This window comes from Pseudophryne corroboree, unplaced genomic scaffold (assembly GCF_028390025.1).
Source record: "Pseudophryne corroboree isolate aPseCor3 unplaced genomic scaffold, aPseCor3.hap2 scaffold_911, whole genome shotgun sequence".
NCBI classification, from domain to species: Eukaryota; Metazoa; Chordata; class Amphibia; order Anura; family Myobatrachidae; genus Pseudophryne; species Pseudophryne corroboree.
The window spans coordinates 174,343-193,144 of record NW_026970491.1 but is presented as its reverse complement, the minus strand read 5'-3'; the positions used below and the strand labels follow the sequence as shown (position 1 = coordinate 193,144).

The following is an 18,802-nucleotide window of genomic DNA, read 5'->3' as shown; positions in this document are numbered from 1 at the left end:
GGCACATCTCTGTCAAGTAAAGGAGATTCAACTGAGGCAGCACAAGGGAACTCTCATCTGGGGACAACAACTGCAGGGAGAACACATATTTTCAGATGAACATGGGAGGGCAGAAGGCTGCCTAATACTGAAGCACCCCCAAACAACAAACCAAATGCAACAACTAGTGCAAGCATTCCTGGGGGAAGGCCTGCAGCAGATGGATTTGCATACGGTGATGTCATCCAAGCAGTGGGTCAAAGTTGGCTTCAACCCTCGTCTGCATATGAAAAGAGAAAAGGGGCGTGCAGGGCATGGCGGCCTTTTGCGGTGCTTGGATGACCCCTAGTTCACATTAAACACCTCCACCCTCCTTCGGTGTGGGGCTCATGTTGGCTGTGCCCCAGCCCCTGAAGCATTCAAGCTGATTTCTTGCAGTAGCTGGGCACTGTAACAGCTCCAGAGCTGCTCTGTACGGCAAGTAAAAGGGTGTGGGCCCTACAGCACTACCTGTAGTTTGCATTGTGCATTGGAAGGCACAAAGTAAGCAGACAGGAGGAGAAGTCAGGATAGTGCACAAGGGTATAAAAGGGAGGGGCTCATGAAAAAAGAAGTGGAAACAGACAGCAAACTAGGCTGGAGAGAGACCTGAGACAAAGAGATCTGAATTATACGAGAGCCGACCAGGGGAAACACAAATTATGCAGTCAAGCTTCCCACATTTGGGGAAATCGCAGGGGCACCACACCCAGAGTGCAATGGGTGAGCCTTGCCCTGGGAGAAGATCCTTCATGATCATAGTATCTCACCTGGCAAGTAAGTAGGAGTTGGGCTAGAGCTGGGGAGGGTCGCTGCTCGGGCACCCCCCTGTCAAGTTAAAGAGATCCAACTGAGGCAGCACAAGGGAACTCTCGAAAGAAGAACAAGGCTAGAGGAAGATCTGAGACAAAGAAATCTGACTTTTACCAGAGCTGTCCAGAGGAAAGCACAAACACAGTCCCCCACTGCCACAAATAATGCAGTCGAGTTTCCCACATTTGGGGAAATCACAGGGGTCAGCATACCCAGAATGCAATGAATGAACCTCACCCTGGGAGAACAATCTTCATGACCATGGTATCGCCTATGCAAAATAAGTATGATTTGGGATAGGGTTGGGGAGGGCCGCTGCTCAGGCACATCTCTGTCAAGTAAAGGAGATTCAACTGAGGCAGCACAAGGGAACTCTCATCTGGGGACAACAACTGCAGGGAGAACACATATTTTCAGATAAACATGGGAGGGCAGAAGGCTGCCTAATACTGAAGCACCCCCAAACAACAAACCAAATGCAACAACTAGTACAAGCATTCCTGGGGGAAGGCCTGCAGCAGATGGATTTGCATATAGTGATGTCATCCAAGCAGTGGGTCAAAGTTGGCTTCAACCCTCGTCTGCATATGAAAAGAGAAAAGGGGCGTGCAGGGCATGGCGGCCTTTTGCGGCGCTTGGATGACCCCTAGTTCGCATTAAACACCTCCACCCTCCTTCGGTGTGGGGCTCATGTTGGCTATGCCCCAGCCCCTGAAGCATTCAAGCTGATTTCTTGCAGCAGCTGGGCACTGTAACAGCTCCAGAGCTGCTCTGAACGGCAAGTAAAAGGGTGTGGGCCCTGCAGCACTACCTGTAGTTTGCATTGTGCATTGGAAGGCACAAAGTAAGCAGACGGGAGAAGTCAGGATAGTGCGCAAGGGCATAGAAGGGAGCGGCTCAAGAAAAGAGAAGTTGAAACAGACAGCAAACTAGGCTGGAGAGAGACCTGAGACAAAGAGATCTGAATTATACGAGAGCCGACCAGGGGAAACACAAATTATGCAGTCAAGTTTCCCACATTTGGGGAAATCGCAGGAGCAGCACACCCAGAGTGCAATGGGTGAGCCTTGCCCTGGGAGAAGCACCTACATGATCATAGTATCTCACCTGCCAGGTAAGTAGAAGTTGGGCTAGAGCTGGGGAGGGTCGCTGCTCGGGTACCCCCCTGTCAAGTGAAGGAGATTCAACTGAGGCAGCACAAGGGAACTCTCGAAAGAAGAACAAGGCTAGAGGAAGATCTGAGACAAATAAATCTGACTTTTACCAGAGCTGACCAGAGGAAAGCACAAACACAGTCCCCCACTACCACAAATAATGCAGTCGAGTTTCCCACATTTGGGGAAATCACAGGGGTCAGCATACCCAGAATGCAATGAATGAACCTCACCCTGGGAGAACAATCTTCATGACCATGGTATCTCCTATGCAAAATAAGTATGATTTGGGATAGGGCTGGGGAGGGCCGCTGCTCAGGCACATCTCTGTCAAGTAAAGGAGATTCAACTGAGGCAGCACAAGGGAACTCTCATCTGGGGACAACAACTGCAGGGAGAACACATATTTTCAGATGAACATGGGAGGGCAGAAGGCTGCCTAATAATGAAGCACCCCCAAACAACAAACCAAATGCAACAACTAGTGCAAGCATTCCTGGGGGAAGGCCTGCAGCAGATGGATTTGCATACGGTGATGTCATCCAAGCAGTGGGTCAAAGTTGGCTTCAACCCTCGTCTGCATATGAAAAGAGAAAAGGGGCGTGCAGGGCATAGCGGCCTTTTGCGGCGCTTGGATGACCCCTAGTTCGCATTAAACACCTCCACCCTCCTTCGGTGTGGGGCTCATGTTGGCTATGCCCCAGCCCCTGAAGCATTCAAGCTGATTTCTTGCAGCAGCTGGGCACTGTAACAGCTCCAGAGCTGCTCTGTACGGCAAGTAAAAGGGTGTGGGCCCTGCAGCACTACCTGTAGTTTGCATTGTGCATTGGAAGGCACAAAATAAGCAGACAAGAGGAGAAGTCAGGATAGTGCACAAGGGTATAAAAGGGAGGGGCTCATGAAAAAAGAAGTGGAAACAGACAGCAAACTAGGCTGGAGAGAGACCTGAGACAAAGAGATCTGAATTATACGAGAGCCGACCAGGGGAAACACAAATTATGCAGTCAAGCTTCCCACATTTGGGGAAATCGCAGGGGCACCACACCCAGAGTGCAATGGGTGAGCCTTGCCCTGGGAGAAGCACCTTCATGATCATAGTATCTCACCTGGCAGGTAAGTAGGAGTTGGGCTAGAGCTGGGGAGGGTCGCTACTCGGGCACCCCCCTGTCAAGTGAAAGAGATCCAACTTAGGCAGCACAAGGGAACTCTCGAAAGAAGAACAAGGCTAGAGGAAGATCTGAGACAAATAAATCTGACTTTTACCAGAGCTGACTAGAGGAAAGCACAAACACAGTCCCCCACTACCACAAATAATGCAGTCGAGTTTCCCACATTTGGGGAAATCACAGGGGTCAGCATACCCAGAATGCAATGAATGAACCTCACCCTGGGAGAACAATCTTCATGACCATGGTATCGCCTATGCAAAATAAGTATGATTTGGGATAGGGCTGGGGAGGGCCGCTGCTCAGGCACATCTCTGTCAAGTAAAGGAGATTCAGCTGAGGCAGCACAAGGGAACTCTCATCTGGGGACAACAACTGCAGGGAGAACACATATTTTCAGATAAAAATCTTGGTCATGCTCTGGTTTCTCTTCAGAACGAACAAATCTTTCGCCTCTTACTAAAGATTTCCGTGGAGAGGAGCAAAACCGAGTTTTATCTCAATTTTTGCATGCCCCATCTTTTTGGGGTTTCTTTTACCGGTTTAAAGATAGAAAGAGTGTGCTTTAATGTAAGCTCATTTGCATAGAAACGACAGTAAATGTTTATTTATGTTCAAACAGAACTTTCTTGACCATGCTACTTGCTTTAAAGATCTGGGAGCACATGGAATACAGTACAAACCATGCTTATAGCAAGGAGAAGCCAGGTGAGAAATCTGCTTTCTTTCAAATTGGGCGCTCACTTTGATCTGAATGAGGACTGCTGGCACAGCACTCAGGCGACAGGTGGAATCTTGGTCATGCTCTGGTTTCTCTTCAGAATGAACAAATCTTTCGCCTTTTATTAAAGATTATCCGTGGAGAGGAGCAAAACTGAGTTTTATCTCAATTTTTGCATGCCCCATATTATTGGGGTTTCTTTTATCAGTTTAAAGACAGAACGAGTGTGCTTTCTTGTTAGCTTTAATGTAAGTTTATTTGCATAACAATGACAATAAATGTCTGTTTCTTTTCAAGCAGAACTTTCTTGACCATACTAATTGCTTGAAAGATCTGGGAGCACATGGAAAAGAGTACAAACCATGTTTATAGCAAGGGGAAGCCTGGTGAGAAATCTGCTTTCTTTCTTTCAAATTGGGTGCTCACTTTGAGCTGAATGAGGACTGCTGGCATGGCACTCAGGCGACAGGTGGAATCTTGGTCATGCTCTGGTTTCTCTTCAGAACGAACAAATCTTTCGCCTTTTACTAAAGATTTCCGTGGAGAGGAGCAAAACTGAGTTTTATCTCAATTTTTGCATGCCCCATATCATACCTCCCAACTGTCCCGATTTTCGCGGGACAGTCCCGTTTTTTGGGGACTGTCCCGCTGTCCCACCTGCGGGCCGCAGTGTCCCGCGGTGGGGAGGACAGTTGGGAGGCTCTGTCTGTCGCTGCCCTGCTTAGCAGAGCAGCGGTGAATAGTCGCTGTGCGCACAGCGTCTATTCACTGAAGTCAGAGGGAGAGGTGGCATGCCAGCGGCTCACAGAGCGCTGGGCATGCCCCCTCAGTGCCGAAAACGGGGGCGTGACTCGCGATCGCGGGTCCTCCCGCGAAGCCATGCCCCTTTTTACTTAGGCCACGCCCTTTTTGGGAGCGCGTGCGACTTCGCCGCGCGTGTGTCCCTCTTTGCGAGCCGACAAAGTTGGGAGGTATGCCCATATTATTGGGGTTTCTTTTATCAGTTTAAAGACAGAACGAGTGTGCTTTCTGGTTAGCTTTAATGTAAGTTTATTTGCATAACAATGACAGTAAATGTTTGTTTCTTTTCAAACAGAACTTTCTTGACCATGCTACTTGCTTGAAAGATCTGGGAGCACATGGAAAACAGTACAAACCATGCAGTATCACAAGAGCCTTTATTTGATCTTTCATGAAGATAGAGCAGAATTGAGGACACGTCAACAATTTCTGCCGAAGGTGGTTCATCTTTCCACATGGTGCCTTTGGCCACTGACACCTTCGTTGAGTCAAAGTCTCTGGCTGTGGTCAGAACTTTGAAAATTTATGTCACCAGAACGGTTCAGATTAGGAAAACAGAGGCTCTGTTTGTCCTGTATGCTCCCAACAGGATTGGGTGTCCTGCTTCCATGTAGACCATTATGCGCTGGATCTGTGGTAAGATTCAGCATGCTCATTCCATGGCAGGATTGCCGTTACTGAATTAGGTGAAGACCCATTCTACTAGAAAGGTGGGTTCATCCTGGGCAGCTGGTCGGGGAGTCTCGGCATTGCAACTTTGCCGAGCAGCTATTTAGTAAACACTTTTGCTAAGTTTTACAAGTTTGATACCTTGGCCGATGATAACTTCAAGTTGGGTCATTCGGTGCTGCAGAGTCGTACGCACTCTTCCACCCGTTCAAGAGCTTTGGTATAACCCCATGGTTCTCATAGGTGTGCGCAGCACATTTTATTAGGGGGTGCCCCATCGGAGGGGTGTGTCTAGCACTGCCTTTTGGGCGTGTCTAGCACCATCTATTGACGGTCAACGCAATATAAAATATCCACCCTTGCACCAATCCTAATAAAGCAGATACATTTTCAGATGTTGTGGTGTGCACCAAACAAACACCCCTGATGGCACTCACTGCAATTACAGTGCTCCTCCTCAGCCTGGTCTGGCTCCTTCTCTCTTTCCCCTGCAAGCTGCAGCAGCTTACTTACAAGTCAGTCACTCACTGACACTGACAGTCGCAGACTAGTACTGCTGCTGCTGGAAAAAACGAGCTGCTGCTGAAAAAATGCTGCTGCAGACCGCCCGCCAGTATTGAATCTGTCTTCCTAAGAGGAACTCTGGCTGCATGCTGATCCTCATCATTGGCTGGCGTTGGCATAGCATAGAAGGAGAGAGGTGGGCTTGTGGCAGGTGTGACGGGTGGGCGTGCGAGCAGCATGATGTAATCACGTCACATCACGCTGTTTTTGTACATGGAGGTGGAGCCGGGAGTTTGAAAGCCGGTGGCAGTGGCACCCTTGATTAACCCAGGCGTCCGGTCAGTGATGCAGTCGACAGGGTGCAGCGTAGAGGGGACAGTGATCAGCCTGCTTGGCATCAGGCATGTGAGATCGGGGTGCCAGACATTAGGGGGTGCCTGTGCGCACCAGGCACCCCCCCTGCGCACACCTATGATGGTTCTTAATGTGACCCCAGCATCCTCTAGGTCGTATGAGAAAATAGGATTTTAATACCTACCGGTAAATCCTTTTCTCTTAGTCTGTAGAGGATGCTGGGCACCCGTCCCAGTCCATACTGTGTCTGCAGTTATTACTTGTGGTTATACACATGTTGTGTTATGGTTCTGGTCAGCTTTTTGCTGCAATTATTCATGCCGTTGGCTTGTGTTCTGTTGAATGCCACGTTCTGCGGCATGCTTAAGGTGTGAGCTGGTAAGATGCTCACCTTAGTTTAACAATAAATCCTTTCCTCGAAATGTCCGTCTCCATGGGCACAGTTCCTATAACTGGAGTCTGGAGGAGGGGCATAGAGGGAGGAGCCAGTTCACACCCTTTGATAGTCTTAAAGTGCCCATGTCTCTTGCGGATCCCGTCTATACCCCATGGTTCTTAATGTGACCCCAGCATCCTCTACGGACTAAGAGAAAAGGATGCCCTTGCGCACTATCCTGACTTCTCCTCCCGTCTGCTTACTTTGTGCCTTCCAACGCACAATGCAAACTACAGGTGGTGCTGCAGGGCCCACACCCTTTTACTTGCCTTACAGAACAGCTCTGGAGCTGTTACAGTGCCCAGCTGCTGCAAGAAATCAGCTTGAATGCTTCAGGGGATGGGGCATGGCCAACATGAGCCCCACACCAAAGGAGGGTGGGGGTGTTTAAAGAGAACTAGGGGTCATCCAAGCACTGCAAAAGGCCGCCATGCCCTGCACGCCCCTTTTCTCTTTTCATATGCAGATGAGGGTTCCAGCCAACTTTGGCCCACTGCTTGAATAACATCACTGTATGCAAATCCGTCTGCTGCAGACCTTCCCCCAGGAAGGCTTGTACTAGATGTTGCATATGGTTTGATATTTGATGGTGCTTCAGTATTAGGCAGCCTTCCGCCCTCCCATGTTCATCTGAACAGATGTGGTCTCCCTGCAGTTGTTGTCCCCAGACGAGAGTTCCCTTGTGCTTCCTCAGTTGAATCTCCTTAACTTGACGGGGGAGGGGCTGCCCGAGCAGCCACCCTCCCCAGCCCTATCCCAACTCATACTTATTTTGCATATGAGATCTCTTGATCATGAAGATTGTTCTCACAGGGTGAGGTTCATCCATTATATTTTAAAATAGGAAGGTACAAATTACATATTTGAATTGCATTTATGTGCTGGATTCAAATGTCCCCCCACCCCCCTTCCTTTTTCAATTGTGCCCGTCAGCAGCTATTCTAAGGTTGCTGCCAATGGGTGTGACACATTAATTTCTTCTGTGGGGTACACTGGACTCCACAAGGATTCACATTGGGGTGTAGAGTAGGATCTTGATCTGAGGCACCAACCGGCTCAAAGCTTTTGACTGTTCCCAAGATGCTCAGTGCATTCTCCTCTATAACCCCGCTTCCATGAACAGGGAGCTCAGTTTGTAGTTGGTGCCTTCAGTAGCAGGCCACTTAACAGGGGCCTGCCTCAGGCAGCCTATTCTTAGCTATAAATTTTGACAAGAAAAGAAGAACTTGTTTTATGAGAATCTACAAGGGCTGCAGCAGGCTAGGTCTAATAGACATCTTTACTGCAGCTTCATCACTCCCAGCGGCGCTGTATACTCCCGTGCCCTGGTTGCTGGGTCACTGCAGCGGAGGGTCCGGTTTCATCCTAAGGTCAGTCACACACACACCACCCTTCCGGATCACGAGGCCGCTGATGAAGGGGAGCGTGGCCGTAGGGGGTGGACCGTGTGCGCACTGGCGTGGACACTGATTACTGGGCAGCCGCTCCACTAGCCACCAGGTACAGTTAAGGAGCACAGGTCTGGGGGTTTTTCTCCTATATTAACCCAATTTTGTACTGCCCGCAGCGCATTGTGATAGGTAATAGGGCCTGATTCAGGTTGGATTGCAATCACAATAAGCGATCCAACTGCAAAAATTGCTAAGAGCATACGCATGTGCCTGCATTTTCTGCGGCACCCCGCAGAGAATGCGATCGCCTCTGCCTGTCAATCGGGGCGGGGGGGGATAGGTGGGTCAGCAACACTCCATTTCCAAGTCAGGGACGGAGCGGTGCGGGGGCAAGGCTTCAAAATGGGGTCTGCAACGGAGTAGACACAGGGGGCGTGGTCACAGCGGCTGTATGACATCACATTCAGCCGCTGTGATCACAAAAATGCTGGCGGCTTCCTGCGCGCACATACAGTCTGCACCAGCAGGAGGCTACACCATTTTTTATGATCACGCTGAACTGCAGTGCGACTGCAATTACAGCATGGTCAAGAAGGGAGGCGTCATGCTGGGTGGCCATGCCCTTTCACTGTGCAGGAGCCAGCACCGCTCACACACTAGTCCCCGGGTGCAGCCCCCAACCCCCGGGACACCCGGAGCAACAAAATGTAGATTCAGGCCACCAGGCCACGCCCCTACCTATGAAACCATGCCTCCTTTTTACCATTGCGCTGCTTATCTGCGCGCACTGCATTACAATCTCCCTCGCCACCTCTCTGGGTGTCACCAGTGATAGTGACACCTCTGCCATGCTTGTAGCAGCTGGTCCTAAGATCTACGCCTCAAGCCCTGAGTGTTTGCCCTTGTGACTTGTTGATCATCATAGCGAAGCAGATGCTTACAGAAAACTGCAGGGGCTTAGATTGAAAATAAAAAAATTGATTGGTATAAGGTAGAGAGGAGCGGGTTCGGTTCTCCGAGAACCGAATTCCCCACGAACTCCACGTTGTTTACACTGGTCCGAGGCAGGCTCGGTTGTTCCCGCCTGACTCGCAAAACCTGAACAAGGGAAAATGTCATCATCCCGCTGTCGGATTCTCGCGAGATTCGGATTCCATATAAAGAGCTGCGCGTTGCCGCCATTTTTACTCGTGCATTGAAGAGAGAGCGGAATGGACGTGGCTATGTTCTCTCAGTGGAAATCTCAATATCAGTGCTCAGTATCAGTGGTTACTTATTGCTGCTCAGTAATACTAGTAGTGTGTCTCTCCTGCTCAGTGTCAGTTCTCAGTAGTATCCTCATCAGTGCTCAGTATCACTGCTCATTGTCTTGTGCTGCATTGTGGTGCTCAGCATACTACAGTACATTACTAATAGTCCAGTGCTGCATCTTGCTGCTCAGTGTCAGTTCTAGTATCCTCATCAGTGCTCACTATCACTGTTCATTGCATTTTGGTTTTCTGTATACTACAGTAACATAGTAATATAGTAACATATAGTAACATAGTTTTTGAGGTTGAATAGAGGCAAATTGCCCATCGTGTTCAACCTGTTTTAAGTTGTGATGATTCTACATACTTGCTGAATAATGTTTTATGACTAGTTAGCTACTATAACTCATGTTACCCCCGGATTAACCATGTTGATATTTTAAGTATTATAACCTTAGATAGCTTTTTCATTCAGAAATGTATCCATTCCTTTTTTAAATCCAATTACAGAGTCCGCCATTACCACCTTCCCTGGCAGGGAATTCCACATCCTGATTGCCCTAACAGTGAAGATCATAGTATCTCACCTGGCAGGTAAGTAGGAGTTGGGCTAGAGCTGTGGAGGATTGCTGCTCGGGCACCCCCTGTCAAGTGAAGGAGATCCAACTGAGGCAGCACAAGGGAACTCTCGAAAGAAGAACAAGGCTAGAGGAAGATCTGAGACAAAGAAATCTGACTTTTACCAGAGCTGACCAGAGGAAAGCACAAACACAGTCCCCCACTACCACAAATAATGCAGTCGAGTTTCCCACATTGGGGAAATCACAGGGGTCAGCATACCCAGAATGCAATGAATGAACCTCACCCTGGGAGAACAATCTTCATGACCATGGTATCTCCTATGCAAAATAAATATGATTTGGGATAGGGCTGGGGAGGGCCGCTGCTCAGGCACATCTCTGTCAAGTAAAGGAGATTCAACTGAGGCAGCACAAGGGAACTCTCATCTGGGGACAACAACTGCAGGGAGAACACATATTTTCAGATGAAAATCTTGGTCATGCTCTGGCTTCTCTTCAGAACGAACAAATCTTTCGCCTTTTACTAAAGATTTCCGTGGAGAGGAGCAAAACTGAGTTTTACCTCAATTTTTGCATGCCCCATCTTTTTGGATTTTCTTTTATCGGTTTAAAGATAGAATGAGTGTGCTTTAATGAAAGCTCATTTGCATAGAAATTACAGTAAATGTTTGTTTCTTTTCAAACAGAACTTTCTTGACCATGCTACTTGCTTGAAAGATCTGGGAGCACATGGAATACAGTACAAACCATGCTTATAGCAAGGAGAAGCCAGGTGAGAAATCTGCTTTCTTTCAAATTGGGCGCTCACTTTGATCTGAATGAGGACTGCTGGCATGGCACTCAGGCGACAGGTGGAATCTTGGTCATGCTCTGGTTTCTCTTCAGAATTAACAAATCTTTCGCCATTTATTAAAGATTTCCGTGGAGAGGAGCAAAACTGAGTTTTATCTCAATTTTTGCATGCCCCATATTATTGGGGTTTCTTTTATCAGTTTAAGGACAGAATGAGTGTGCTTTCTTGTTGGCTTTAATGTAAGTTTATTTGTATAACAATGACAGTAAATGTCTGTTTCTTTTCAAACAGAACTTTCTTGACCATGCTACTTGCTTGAAAGATCTGGGAGCACATGGAAAAGAGTACAAACCATGCTTATAGCAAGGGGAAGCCTGGTGAGAAATCTGCTTTCTTTCTTTCAAATTGGGTGCTCACTTTGAGCTGAATGAGGACTGCTGGCATGGCACTCAGGCGACAGGTGGAATCTTGGTCATGCTCTGGTTTCTCTTCAGAACGAACAAATCTTTCGCCTTTTACTAAAGATTTCCGTGGAGAGGAGCAAAACTGAGTTTTATCTCAAATTTTGCATTCCCCATCTTATTGGGGTTTTATTTTATCTGTTTAAAGATAGAACGAGTGTGCTTTAATGTAAGCTCATTTGCATAGAAATGACAGTAAATGTTTGTTTCTTTTCAAACAGAACTTTCTTGACTATACTAATTGCTTGAAAGATCTGGGAACACATGGAAAAGAGTACAAACCATGTTTATAGCTAGGGGAAGCCTGGTGAGAAATCTGCTATCTTTCTTTCAAATTGGGTGCTCACTTTGAGCTCAATGAGAACTGCTGGCATGGCACTCAGGCGACAGGTGGAATCTTGGTCATGCTCTGGTTTCTCTTCAGAACGAACAAATATTTCGCCTTTTATTAAAGATTTCCGTGGAGAGGAGCAAAACTGAGTTTTATCTCAATTTTTGCATGCCCCATATTATTGGGGTTTCTTTTATCAGTTTAAAGACAGAACGAGTATGCTTTCTTGTTAGCTTTAATGTAAGTTGCCATAGATGCAGTGAAACACACGTGTAGGGCACGGCGTGTCCGCGTGTATTTGACTCATGTGAAATGTTATAAAACAAAAATATATGATTATGATGTTAGCTGTTAGTCTCCACTAATAGGGAATAGAAGCTGAGCTATAAGAAAGGAATACACTAGATATGATGTCACTTAGCAGATACAATGTCTAAAGTGCATACAGATAGCTACTAATAACTCTTGATAAGAAAGTATATCAGTGTGGGTATATTTATATGATGGGATATTGGGACTAGTGAATATATATCACTCCTGCTGTCCAGATTGGCAATAACCAGACAATTATGATAAGAGTAGAGATGTCACATGGGCTGCTATAGATATTAATTTAATGCTGTATGTGTCATTTGTTACAAATGGATACATTTTCTATGAGTCAGCCTAGCAGCTGCATGTTCTAACAGAACACTATCCTCACACAGAATCTGCTAACCTTGAGATAACTAAATGACAGTGTGTAACAGTCTCTTTACTATAAGACTGTTACAAAGTAATATATATATTTGAAGTCAGTCTAGCAGCTGTGTGTTCCAGCAGTTTATAAGACAAAGAAAATCTCCTATTGTGGAATCTAGACACATGGGACTGCTGGCCTGTGTCATACTATTTCTATGTAATACCAGTAACATGTATATAACTGTTACATAATTGTTACAAATGGATAAATCTTTGAGTCAGCCTAGCAGCTGCATGTCCTAACAGGACACCATAAATCCTTTACAGTGTAACAAATTGATTGGTAACACTTAAAGGCTGGAGAGCAGTTATATGCCTTACTAGCATACTCAATATACCACATTATTACACCAGTTACCACGATTATTGACAGCGCATTTGATATATTATATTACCCTCACACTGAGTCTGTTTACCTTTAGATAACTAAGTGACCGAATATGTAACAGTTTCTCTATCATAAGACTGTTACAAAGTGAGATAGATATATTTGGAAGTCAGTCAAACAGCTGTGTGTTTCAGCGGTTTATAAGAAAATTCCTCATTGTGGAATCTGGACCACTAAGGGTTATTATATATATAGCACATGGAATTGCCACATCTCCCTATATGATAATTTCATTACACTGTAACATAATAAGAATTAACTCTTTAACAGTGTAAATAGAGAGTAATGAATCTCTGACACATGGAATATATTATTTCTTAGATGAATTGGATAAACCATTATGACAGACACTTTGCTTCCTAATAAGAATTGAGGTGGCTATACCTCTAAGGAAAGCATTATTGCCTACGCCTAGATCAGATTAAATAAGATCTGGCTGAATATATGAAGGAAGGTTGCTATTTATATGAGAATTGGAATTGCTATATTCCTTAAGGCAACCCCACCGATTGATATATGTTGTCAATTAAGTATATCTGAACGGCTATATCTGGACCAGATTTAATAAGATCTGGCTGATTATATGAAGGAGGGCTGCTATTTATATTGGAATTGCCATATTCCTTAAGGCAACCGCACCTGTTGGTATATCTCGCCAATTAACTATATCTAAACAGCTAAATTAAAGCTATTCATCATTTTTTTAGTTTGGATATTAATAAATATGATCTTTCCATGATGCATAGAGATTTCCCTATCAAGTGATTCCTTATCCGATATAGAAAGCTATCCCCCTGTGGTATTGAATTTAGGAATATAGTCTTAGGGGACACAGAGAAATAAGTGATCCCCATCTACCTAAGCACCCCACAAATTGGAGGTTAGCTTACCGGTTATACTCAATCACCCCCACAAATTCGCCAATGGGGATGGCTTCCCGGGAGGTAACCCCTATTGAGTGAAGGGAGTATATAGGATACGACCCAGTGGTACCTGACGACATAGATACTAACAGCTATTTAATAACATTACGCTAGAAAGTGATTATTAGCAACATATATATCTATATAAACAACCCCGCCAGGGTTGTGCCTTCAAAAATAATCACACACGGACACGCTTTTTAAACCTTTTTTTCACATCTCTTTATTCTTCTTATGCACATGTATGTTAGTTCTGTGATTTTAACCTTTATGTTTCACTGCAGTTTGGGATAATAATATTAATATTTATCCAATTTTAATACATACTTAATAAAGGTTATATTTTATGATTCATTCATTCTGTCCAGTGCGTCAACAGTGCAGATTTCTTCTTGTTTTTTCTCCCAAATTCTATAACAATGACAGTAAATGTTGTTTCTTTTCAAACAGAACTTTCTTGACCATGCTACTTGCTTGAAAGATCTGGGAGCACATGGAAAACAGTACAAACCATGCAGTATCACAAGAGCCTTTATTTGATCTTTCATGAAGATAGAGCAGAATTGAGGACACGTCAACAATTTCTGCCGAAGGTGGTTCATCTTTCCACATGGTGCCTTTGGCCACTGACACCTTCGTTGAGTCAAAGTCTCTGGCTGTGGTCAGAACTTTGAAAATTTATGTCACCAGAACGGTTCAGATTAGGAAAACAGAGGCTCTGTTTGTCCTGTATGCTCCCAACAGGATTGGGTGTCCTGCTTCCATGTAGACCATTATGCGCTGGATCTGTGGTAAGATTCAGCATGCTCATTCCATGGCAGGATTGCCGTTACTGAATTAGGTGAAGACCCATTCTACTAGAAAGGTGGGTTCATCCTGGGCAGCTGGTCGGGGAGTCTCGGCATTGCAACTTTGCCGAGCAGCTATTTAGTAAACACTTTTGCTAAGTTTTACAAGTTTGATACCTTGGCTGATGATAACCTCAAGTTGGGTCATTCGGTGCTGCAGAGTCGTACGCACTCTCCCACCCGTTCAAGAGCTTTGGTATAACCCCATGGTTCTTAATGTGACCCCAGCATCCTCTAGGTCGTATGAGAAAATAGGATTTTAATACCTACAGGTAAATCCTTTTCTCTTAGTCCGTAGAGGATGCTGGGCACCCGTCCCAGTCCATACTGTGTCTGCAGTTATTACTTGTGGTTATACACATGTTATGTTATGGTTCTGGTCAGCTTTTTGCTGCAATTGTTCATGCCGTTGGCTTGTGTTCTGTTGAATGCCACGTTCTGCGGCATGCTTAAGGTGTGAGCTGGTAAGATGCTCACCTTAGTTTAACAATAAATCCTTTCCTCGAAATGTCCGTCTCCCTGGGCACAGTTCCTATAACTGGAGTCTGGAGGAGGGGCATAGAGGGAGGAGCCAGTTCACACCCTTTGAAAGTCTTAAAGTGCCCATGTCTCTTGCGGATCCCGTCTATACCCCATGGTTCTTAATGTGACCCCAGCATCCTCTACGGACTAAGAGAAAAGGATGCCCTTGCGCACTATCCTGACTTCTCCTCCCGTCTGCTTACTTTGTGCCTTCCAACGCACAATGCGAACTACAGGTGGTGCTGCAGGGCCCACACCCTTTTACTTGCCTTACAGAACAGCTCTGGAGCTGTTACAGTGCCCAGCTGCTGCAAGAAATCAGCTTGAATGCTTCAGGGGATGGGGCATGGCCAACATGAGCCCCACACCAAAGGAGGGTGGGGGTGTTTAATGCGAACTAGGGGTCATCCAAGCACCGCAAAAGGCCGCCATGCCCTGCATGCCCCTTTTCTCTTTTCATATGCAGATGAGGGTTCCAGCCAACTTTGGCCCACATCTTGGATGACATCACCGTATGCAAATCCGTCTTCTGCAGACCTTCCCCCAGGAATGCTTGTACTAGTTGTTGCATATGGTTTGATATTTGATGGTGCTTCAATATTAGGCAGCCTTCCACCCTCCCATGTTCATCTGAACAGATGTGGTCTCCCTGCAGTTGTTGTCCCCAGACGAGAGTTCCCTTGTGCGTCCTCAGTTGAATCTCCTTAACTTGACGGGGGAGGGGCTGCCCGAGCAGCCACCCTCCCCAGCCCTATCCCAACTCATACTTATTTTGCATATGAGATCTCTTGATCATGAAGATTGTTCTCACAGGGTGAGGTTCATCCATTATATTTTAAAATAGGAAGGTACAAATTACATATTTGAATTGCATCTATGTGCTGGATTCAAATGTCCCCCCCCCCTTCCTTTCTCAATTGTGCCCGTCAGCAGCAATTCTAAGGTTGCTGCCAATGGGTGTGACACATTAATTTCTTCTGTGGGGTACACTGGACTCCACAAGGATTCACATTGGGGTGTAGAGTAGGATCTTGATCTGAGGCACCAACCGGCTCAAAGCTTTTGACTGTTCCCAAGATGCTCAGCGCATCCTCCTCTATAACCCCGCTTCCATGAACAGGGAGCTCAGTTTGTAGTTGGTGCCTTCAGCAGCAGGCCACTTAACAGGGGCCTGCCTCAGGCAGCCTATTCTTAGCTATTAATTTTGACAAGAAAAGAAGAACTTGTTTTATGAGAATCTACAAGGGCTGCAGCAGGCTAGGTCTAATAGACATCTTTACTGCAGCTTCATCACTCCCAGCGGCGCTGTATACTCCCGTGCCCTGGTTGCTGGGTCACTGCAGCGGAGGCTCCAGTTTCTTCCTAAGGTCAGTCACACACACACCGCCCTTCCGGATCACGAGGCCGCTGATGAAGGGGAGCGTGGCCGTAGGGGGTGGACCGTGTGCGCACTGGCGTGGACACTGATTACTGGGCAGCCGCTCCACTAGCCACCAGGTACAGTTAAGGAGCACAGGTCTGGGAGTTTTACTCCTATATTAACCCAATTTTGTACTGCCCGCAGCGCATTGTGATAGGTAATAGGGCCTGATTCAGGTTGGAATGCAATCACAATAAGCGATCCAACTGCAAAAATTGCTAACAGCATACGCATGTGCCTGCATTTTCTGCGGCACCCCGCAGAGAATGCGATCACCTCTGCCTGTCAATCGGGGCGGGGGGGGGAGAGGGGGGTCAGCAACACTCCATTTCCAAGTCAGGGATGGAGCGGTGCGGGGGCAAGGCTTCAAAATGGGGTCTGCAACGGAGGAGACACAGGGGGCGTGGTCACAGCGGCTGTATGACATCACATTCAGCCGCTGTGATCACAAAAATGGTGGCGGCTTCCTGCGCGCACATACAGTCTGCACCAGCAGGAGGCTACACCATTTTTTATGATCACGCTGAACTGCAGTGCGACTGCAATTACAGCATGGTCAAGAATGGAGGCGTCATGCTGGGTGGCCATGCCCTGTCACTGTGCAGGAGCCAGCACCGCACACACACTAGTCCCCGGGTGCAGCCCCCAACCCCCGGGACACCCGGAGCAACAAAATGTAGATTCAGGCCACCAGGCCACGCCCCTACCTATGAAACCATGCCTCCTTTTTACCATTGCGCTGCTTATCTGCGCGCACTGCATTACAATCTCCTTCGCCACCTCTCTGGGTGTCACCAGTGATAGTGACACCTCTGCCATGCTTGTAGCAGCTGGTCCTAAGATCTACGCCTCAAGCCCTGAGTGTTTGCCCTTGTGACTTGTTGATCATCATAGCGAAGCAGATGCTTACAGAAAACTGCAGGGGCTTAGATTGAAAATAAAAAAATTGATGGGTATAAGGTAGAGAGGAGCGGGTTCGGTTCTCCGAGAACCGAATTCCCGACGAACTCCACGTGGTTTACACTGGTCCGAGGCAGGCTCGGTTGTTCCCGCCTGACTCGGAAAACCTGAACAAGGGAAAATGTCATCATCCCGCTGTCGGATTCTCTCGAGATTCGGATTCCATATAAAGAGCTGCGCGTTGCCGCCATTTTTACTCGTGCATTGAAGAGAGAGCGGAGAGGACGTGGCTATGTTCTCTCAGTGGAAATCTCAATATCAGTGCTCAGTATCAGTGGTTACTTATTGCTGCTCAGTAATACTAGTAGTGTGTCTCTCCTGCTCAGTGTCAGTTCTCAGTAGTATCCTCATCAGTGCTCAGTATCACTGCTCATTGTCTTGTGCTGCATTGTGGTGCTCAGCATACTACAGTACATTACTAATAGTCCAGTGCTGCATCTTGCTGCTCAGTGTCAGTTCTAGTATCCTCATCAGTGCTCACTATCACTGCTCATTACATTGTGGTGTTCTGTATACTACAGTAACATAGTAATATAGTAACATATAGTAACATAGTTTTTGAGGTTGAATAGAGGCAAATTGCCCATCGTGTTCAACCTGTTTTAAGTTGTGATGATTCTACATACTTGCTGAATAATGTTTTATGACTAGTTAGCTACTATAACTCATGTTACCCCCGGATTAACCATGTTGATATTTTAAGTATTATAACCTTGGATAGCTTTTTCATTCAGAAATGTATCCATTCCTTTTTTAAATCCAATTACAGAGTCCGCCATTACCACCTTACCTGGCAGGGAATTCCACATCCTGATTGCCCTAACAGTGAACATCATAGTATCTCACCTGGCAGGTAAGTAGGAGTTGGGCTAGAGCTGTGGAGGATTGCTGCTCGGGCACCCCCTGTCAAGTGAAGGAGATCCAACTGAGGCAGCACAAGGGAACTCTCGAAAGAAGAACAAGGCTAGAGGAAGATGTGAGACAAAGAAATCTGACTTTTACCTGAGCTGACCAGAGGAAAGCACAAACGCAGTCCCCCACTACCACAAATAATGCAGTCGAGTTTCCCACATTTGGGGAAATCACAGGGGTCAGCATACCCAGAGTGCAATGAATGAACCTCACCCTGGGAGAACAATCTTCATGACCATGGTATCTCCTATGCAAAATAAGTATGATTTGGGATAGGGCTGGGGAGGGCCGCTGCTCAGGCACATCTCTGTCAAGTAAAGGAGATTCAACTGAGGCAACACAAGGGAACTCTCATCTGGGGACAACAACTGCAGGGAAAACACATATTTTCAGATGAACATGGGAGGGCAGAAGGCTGCCTAACACTGAAGCACCCCCAAACAACAAACCAAATGCAACTACTAGTGCAAGCATTCCTGGGGGAAGGCCTGCAGCAGATGGATTTGCATATGGTGATGTCATCCAAGCAGTGGGTCAAAGTTGGCTTCAACCCTCGTCTGCATATGAAAATAAAAAAGGGGTGTGCAGGGCATGGCGGCCTTTTGCGGCGCTTGGATGACCCCTAGTTTGCATTAAACACCTCCA

At 46.6% G+C, this 18,802-nt stretch overlaps 15 non-coding genes across 15 annotated transcripts; 7 read left to right on the top strand and 8 right to left on the bottom strand.

The window, feature by feature from the left end:
* Positions 1–640: 640 nt before the first annotated feature.
* Positions 641–803, bottom strand: LOC135045603 (U1 spliceosomal RNA). Its single transcript, XR_010238021.1, has one exon. It is a non-coding gene; the product is annotated as a U1 spliceosomal RNA (small nuclear RNA).
* Positions 804–955: 152 nt separating this feature from the next.
* Positions 956–1,119, bottom strand: LOC135045654 (U1 spliceosomal RNA). The gene has a single exon (XR_010238069.1). It is a non-coding gene; the product is annotated as a U1 spliceosomal RNA (small nuclear RNA).
* A 671-nt stretch (positions 1,120–1,790) lies between these two features.
* Positions 1,791–1,953, bottom strand: LOC135045670 (U1 spliceosomal RNA). Its single transcript, XR_010238085.1, has one exon. It is a non-coding gene; the product is annotated as a U1 spliceosomal RNA (small nuclear RNA).
* Positions 1,954–2,105: 152 nt separating this feature from the next.
* On the bottom strand, positions 2,106–2,269 carry LOC135045583 (U1 spliceosomal RNA). The gene has a single exon (XR_010238006.1). It is a non-coding gene; the product is annotated as a U1 spliceosomal RNA (small nuclear RNA).
* Positions 2,270–2,943: 674 nt separating this feature from the next.
* On the bottom strand, positions 2,944–3,106 carry LOC135045589 (U1 spliceosomal RNA). The gene has a single exon (XR_010238012.1). It is a non-coding gene; the product is annotated as a U1 spliceosomal RNA (small nuclear RNA).
* Positions 3,107–3,258: 152 nt separating this feature from the next.
* Positions 3,259–3,422, bottom strand: LOC135045650 (U1 spliceosomal RNA). The gene has a single exon (XR_010238065.1). It is a non-coding gene; the product is annotated as a U1 spliceosomal RNA (small nuclear RNA).
* A 144-nt stretch (positions 3,423–3,566) lies between these two features.
* LOC135045616 (U5 spliceosomal RNA) lies at positions 3,567–3,682 on the top strand. The gene has a single exon (XR_010238032.1). It is a non-coding gene; the product is annotated as a U5 spliceosomal RNA (small nuclear RNA).
* Positions 3,683–3,952: 270 nt separating this feature from the next.
* Positions 3,953–4,069, top strand: LOC135045637 (U5 spliceosomal RNA). The gene has a single exon (XR_010238052.1). It is a non-coding gene; the product is annotated as a U5 spliceosomal RNA (small nuclear RNA).
* A 286-nt stretch (positions 4,070–4,355) lies between these two features.
* LOC135045635 (U5 spliceosomal RNA) lies at positions 4,356–4,468 on the top strand. Its single transcript, XR_010238050.1, has one exon. It is a non-coding gene; the product is annotated as a U5 spliceosomal RNA (small nuclear RNA).
* Positions 4,469–10,030: 5,562 nt separating this feature from the next.
* On the bottom strand, positions 10,031–10,193 carry LOC135045649 (U1 spliceosomal RNA). Its single transcript, XR_010238064.1, has one exon. It is a non-coding gene; the product is annotated as a U1 spliceosomal RNA (small nuclear RNA).
* Positions 10,194–10,337: 144 nt separating this feature from the next.
* Positions 10,338–10,453, top strand: LOC135045615 (U5 spliceosomal RNA). Its single transcript, XR_010238031.1, has one exon. It is a non-coding gene; the product is annotated as a U5 spliceosomal RNA (small nuclear RNA).
* Positions 10,454–10,723: 270 nt separating this feature from the next.
* LOC135045634 (U5 spliceosomal RNA) lies at positions 10,724–10,839 on the top strand. The gene has a single exon (XR_010238049.1). It is a non-coding gene; the product is annotated as a U5 spliceosomal RNA (small nuclear RNA).
* Positions 10,840–11,125: 286 nt separating this feature from the next.
* Positions 11,126–11,241, top strand: LOC135045611 (U5 spliceosomal RNA). The gene has a single exon (XR_010238027.1). It is a non-coding gene; the product is annotated as a U5 spliceosomal RNA (small nuclear RNA).
* Positions 11,242–11,516: 275 nt separating this feature from the next.
* On the top strand, positions 11,517–11,632 carry LOC135045627 (U5 spliceosomal RNA). Its single transcript, XR_010238043.1, has one exon. It is a non-coding gene; the product is annotated as a U5 spliceosomal RNA (small nuclear RNA).
* Positions 11,633–18,257: 6,625 nt separating this feature from the next.
* LOC135045644 (U1 spliceosomal RNA) lies at positions 18,258–18,421 on the bottom strand. The gene has a single exon (XR_010238059.1). It is a non-coding gene; the product is annotated as a U1 spliceosomal RNA (small nuclear RNA).
* Between the last annotated feature and the right edge of the window lie 381 nt (positions 18,422–18,802).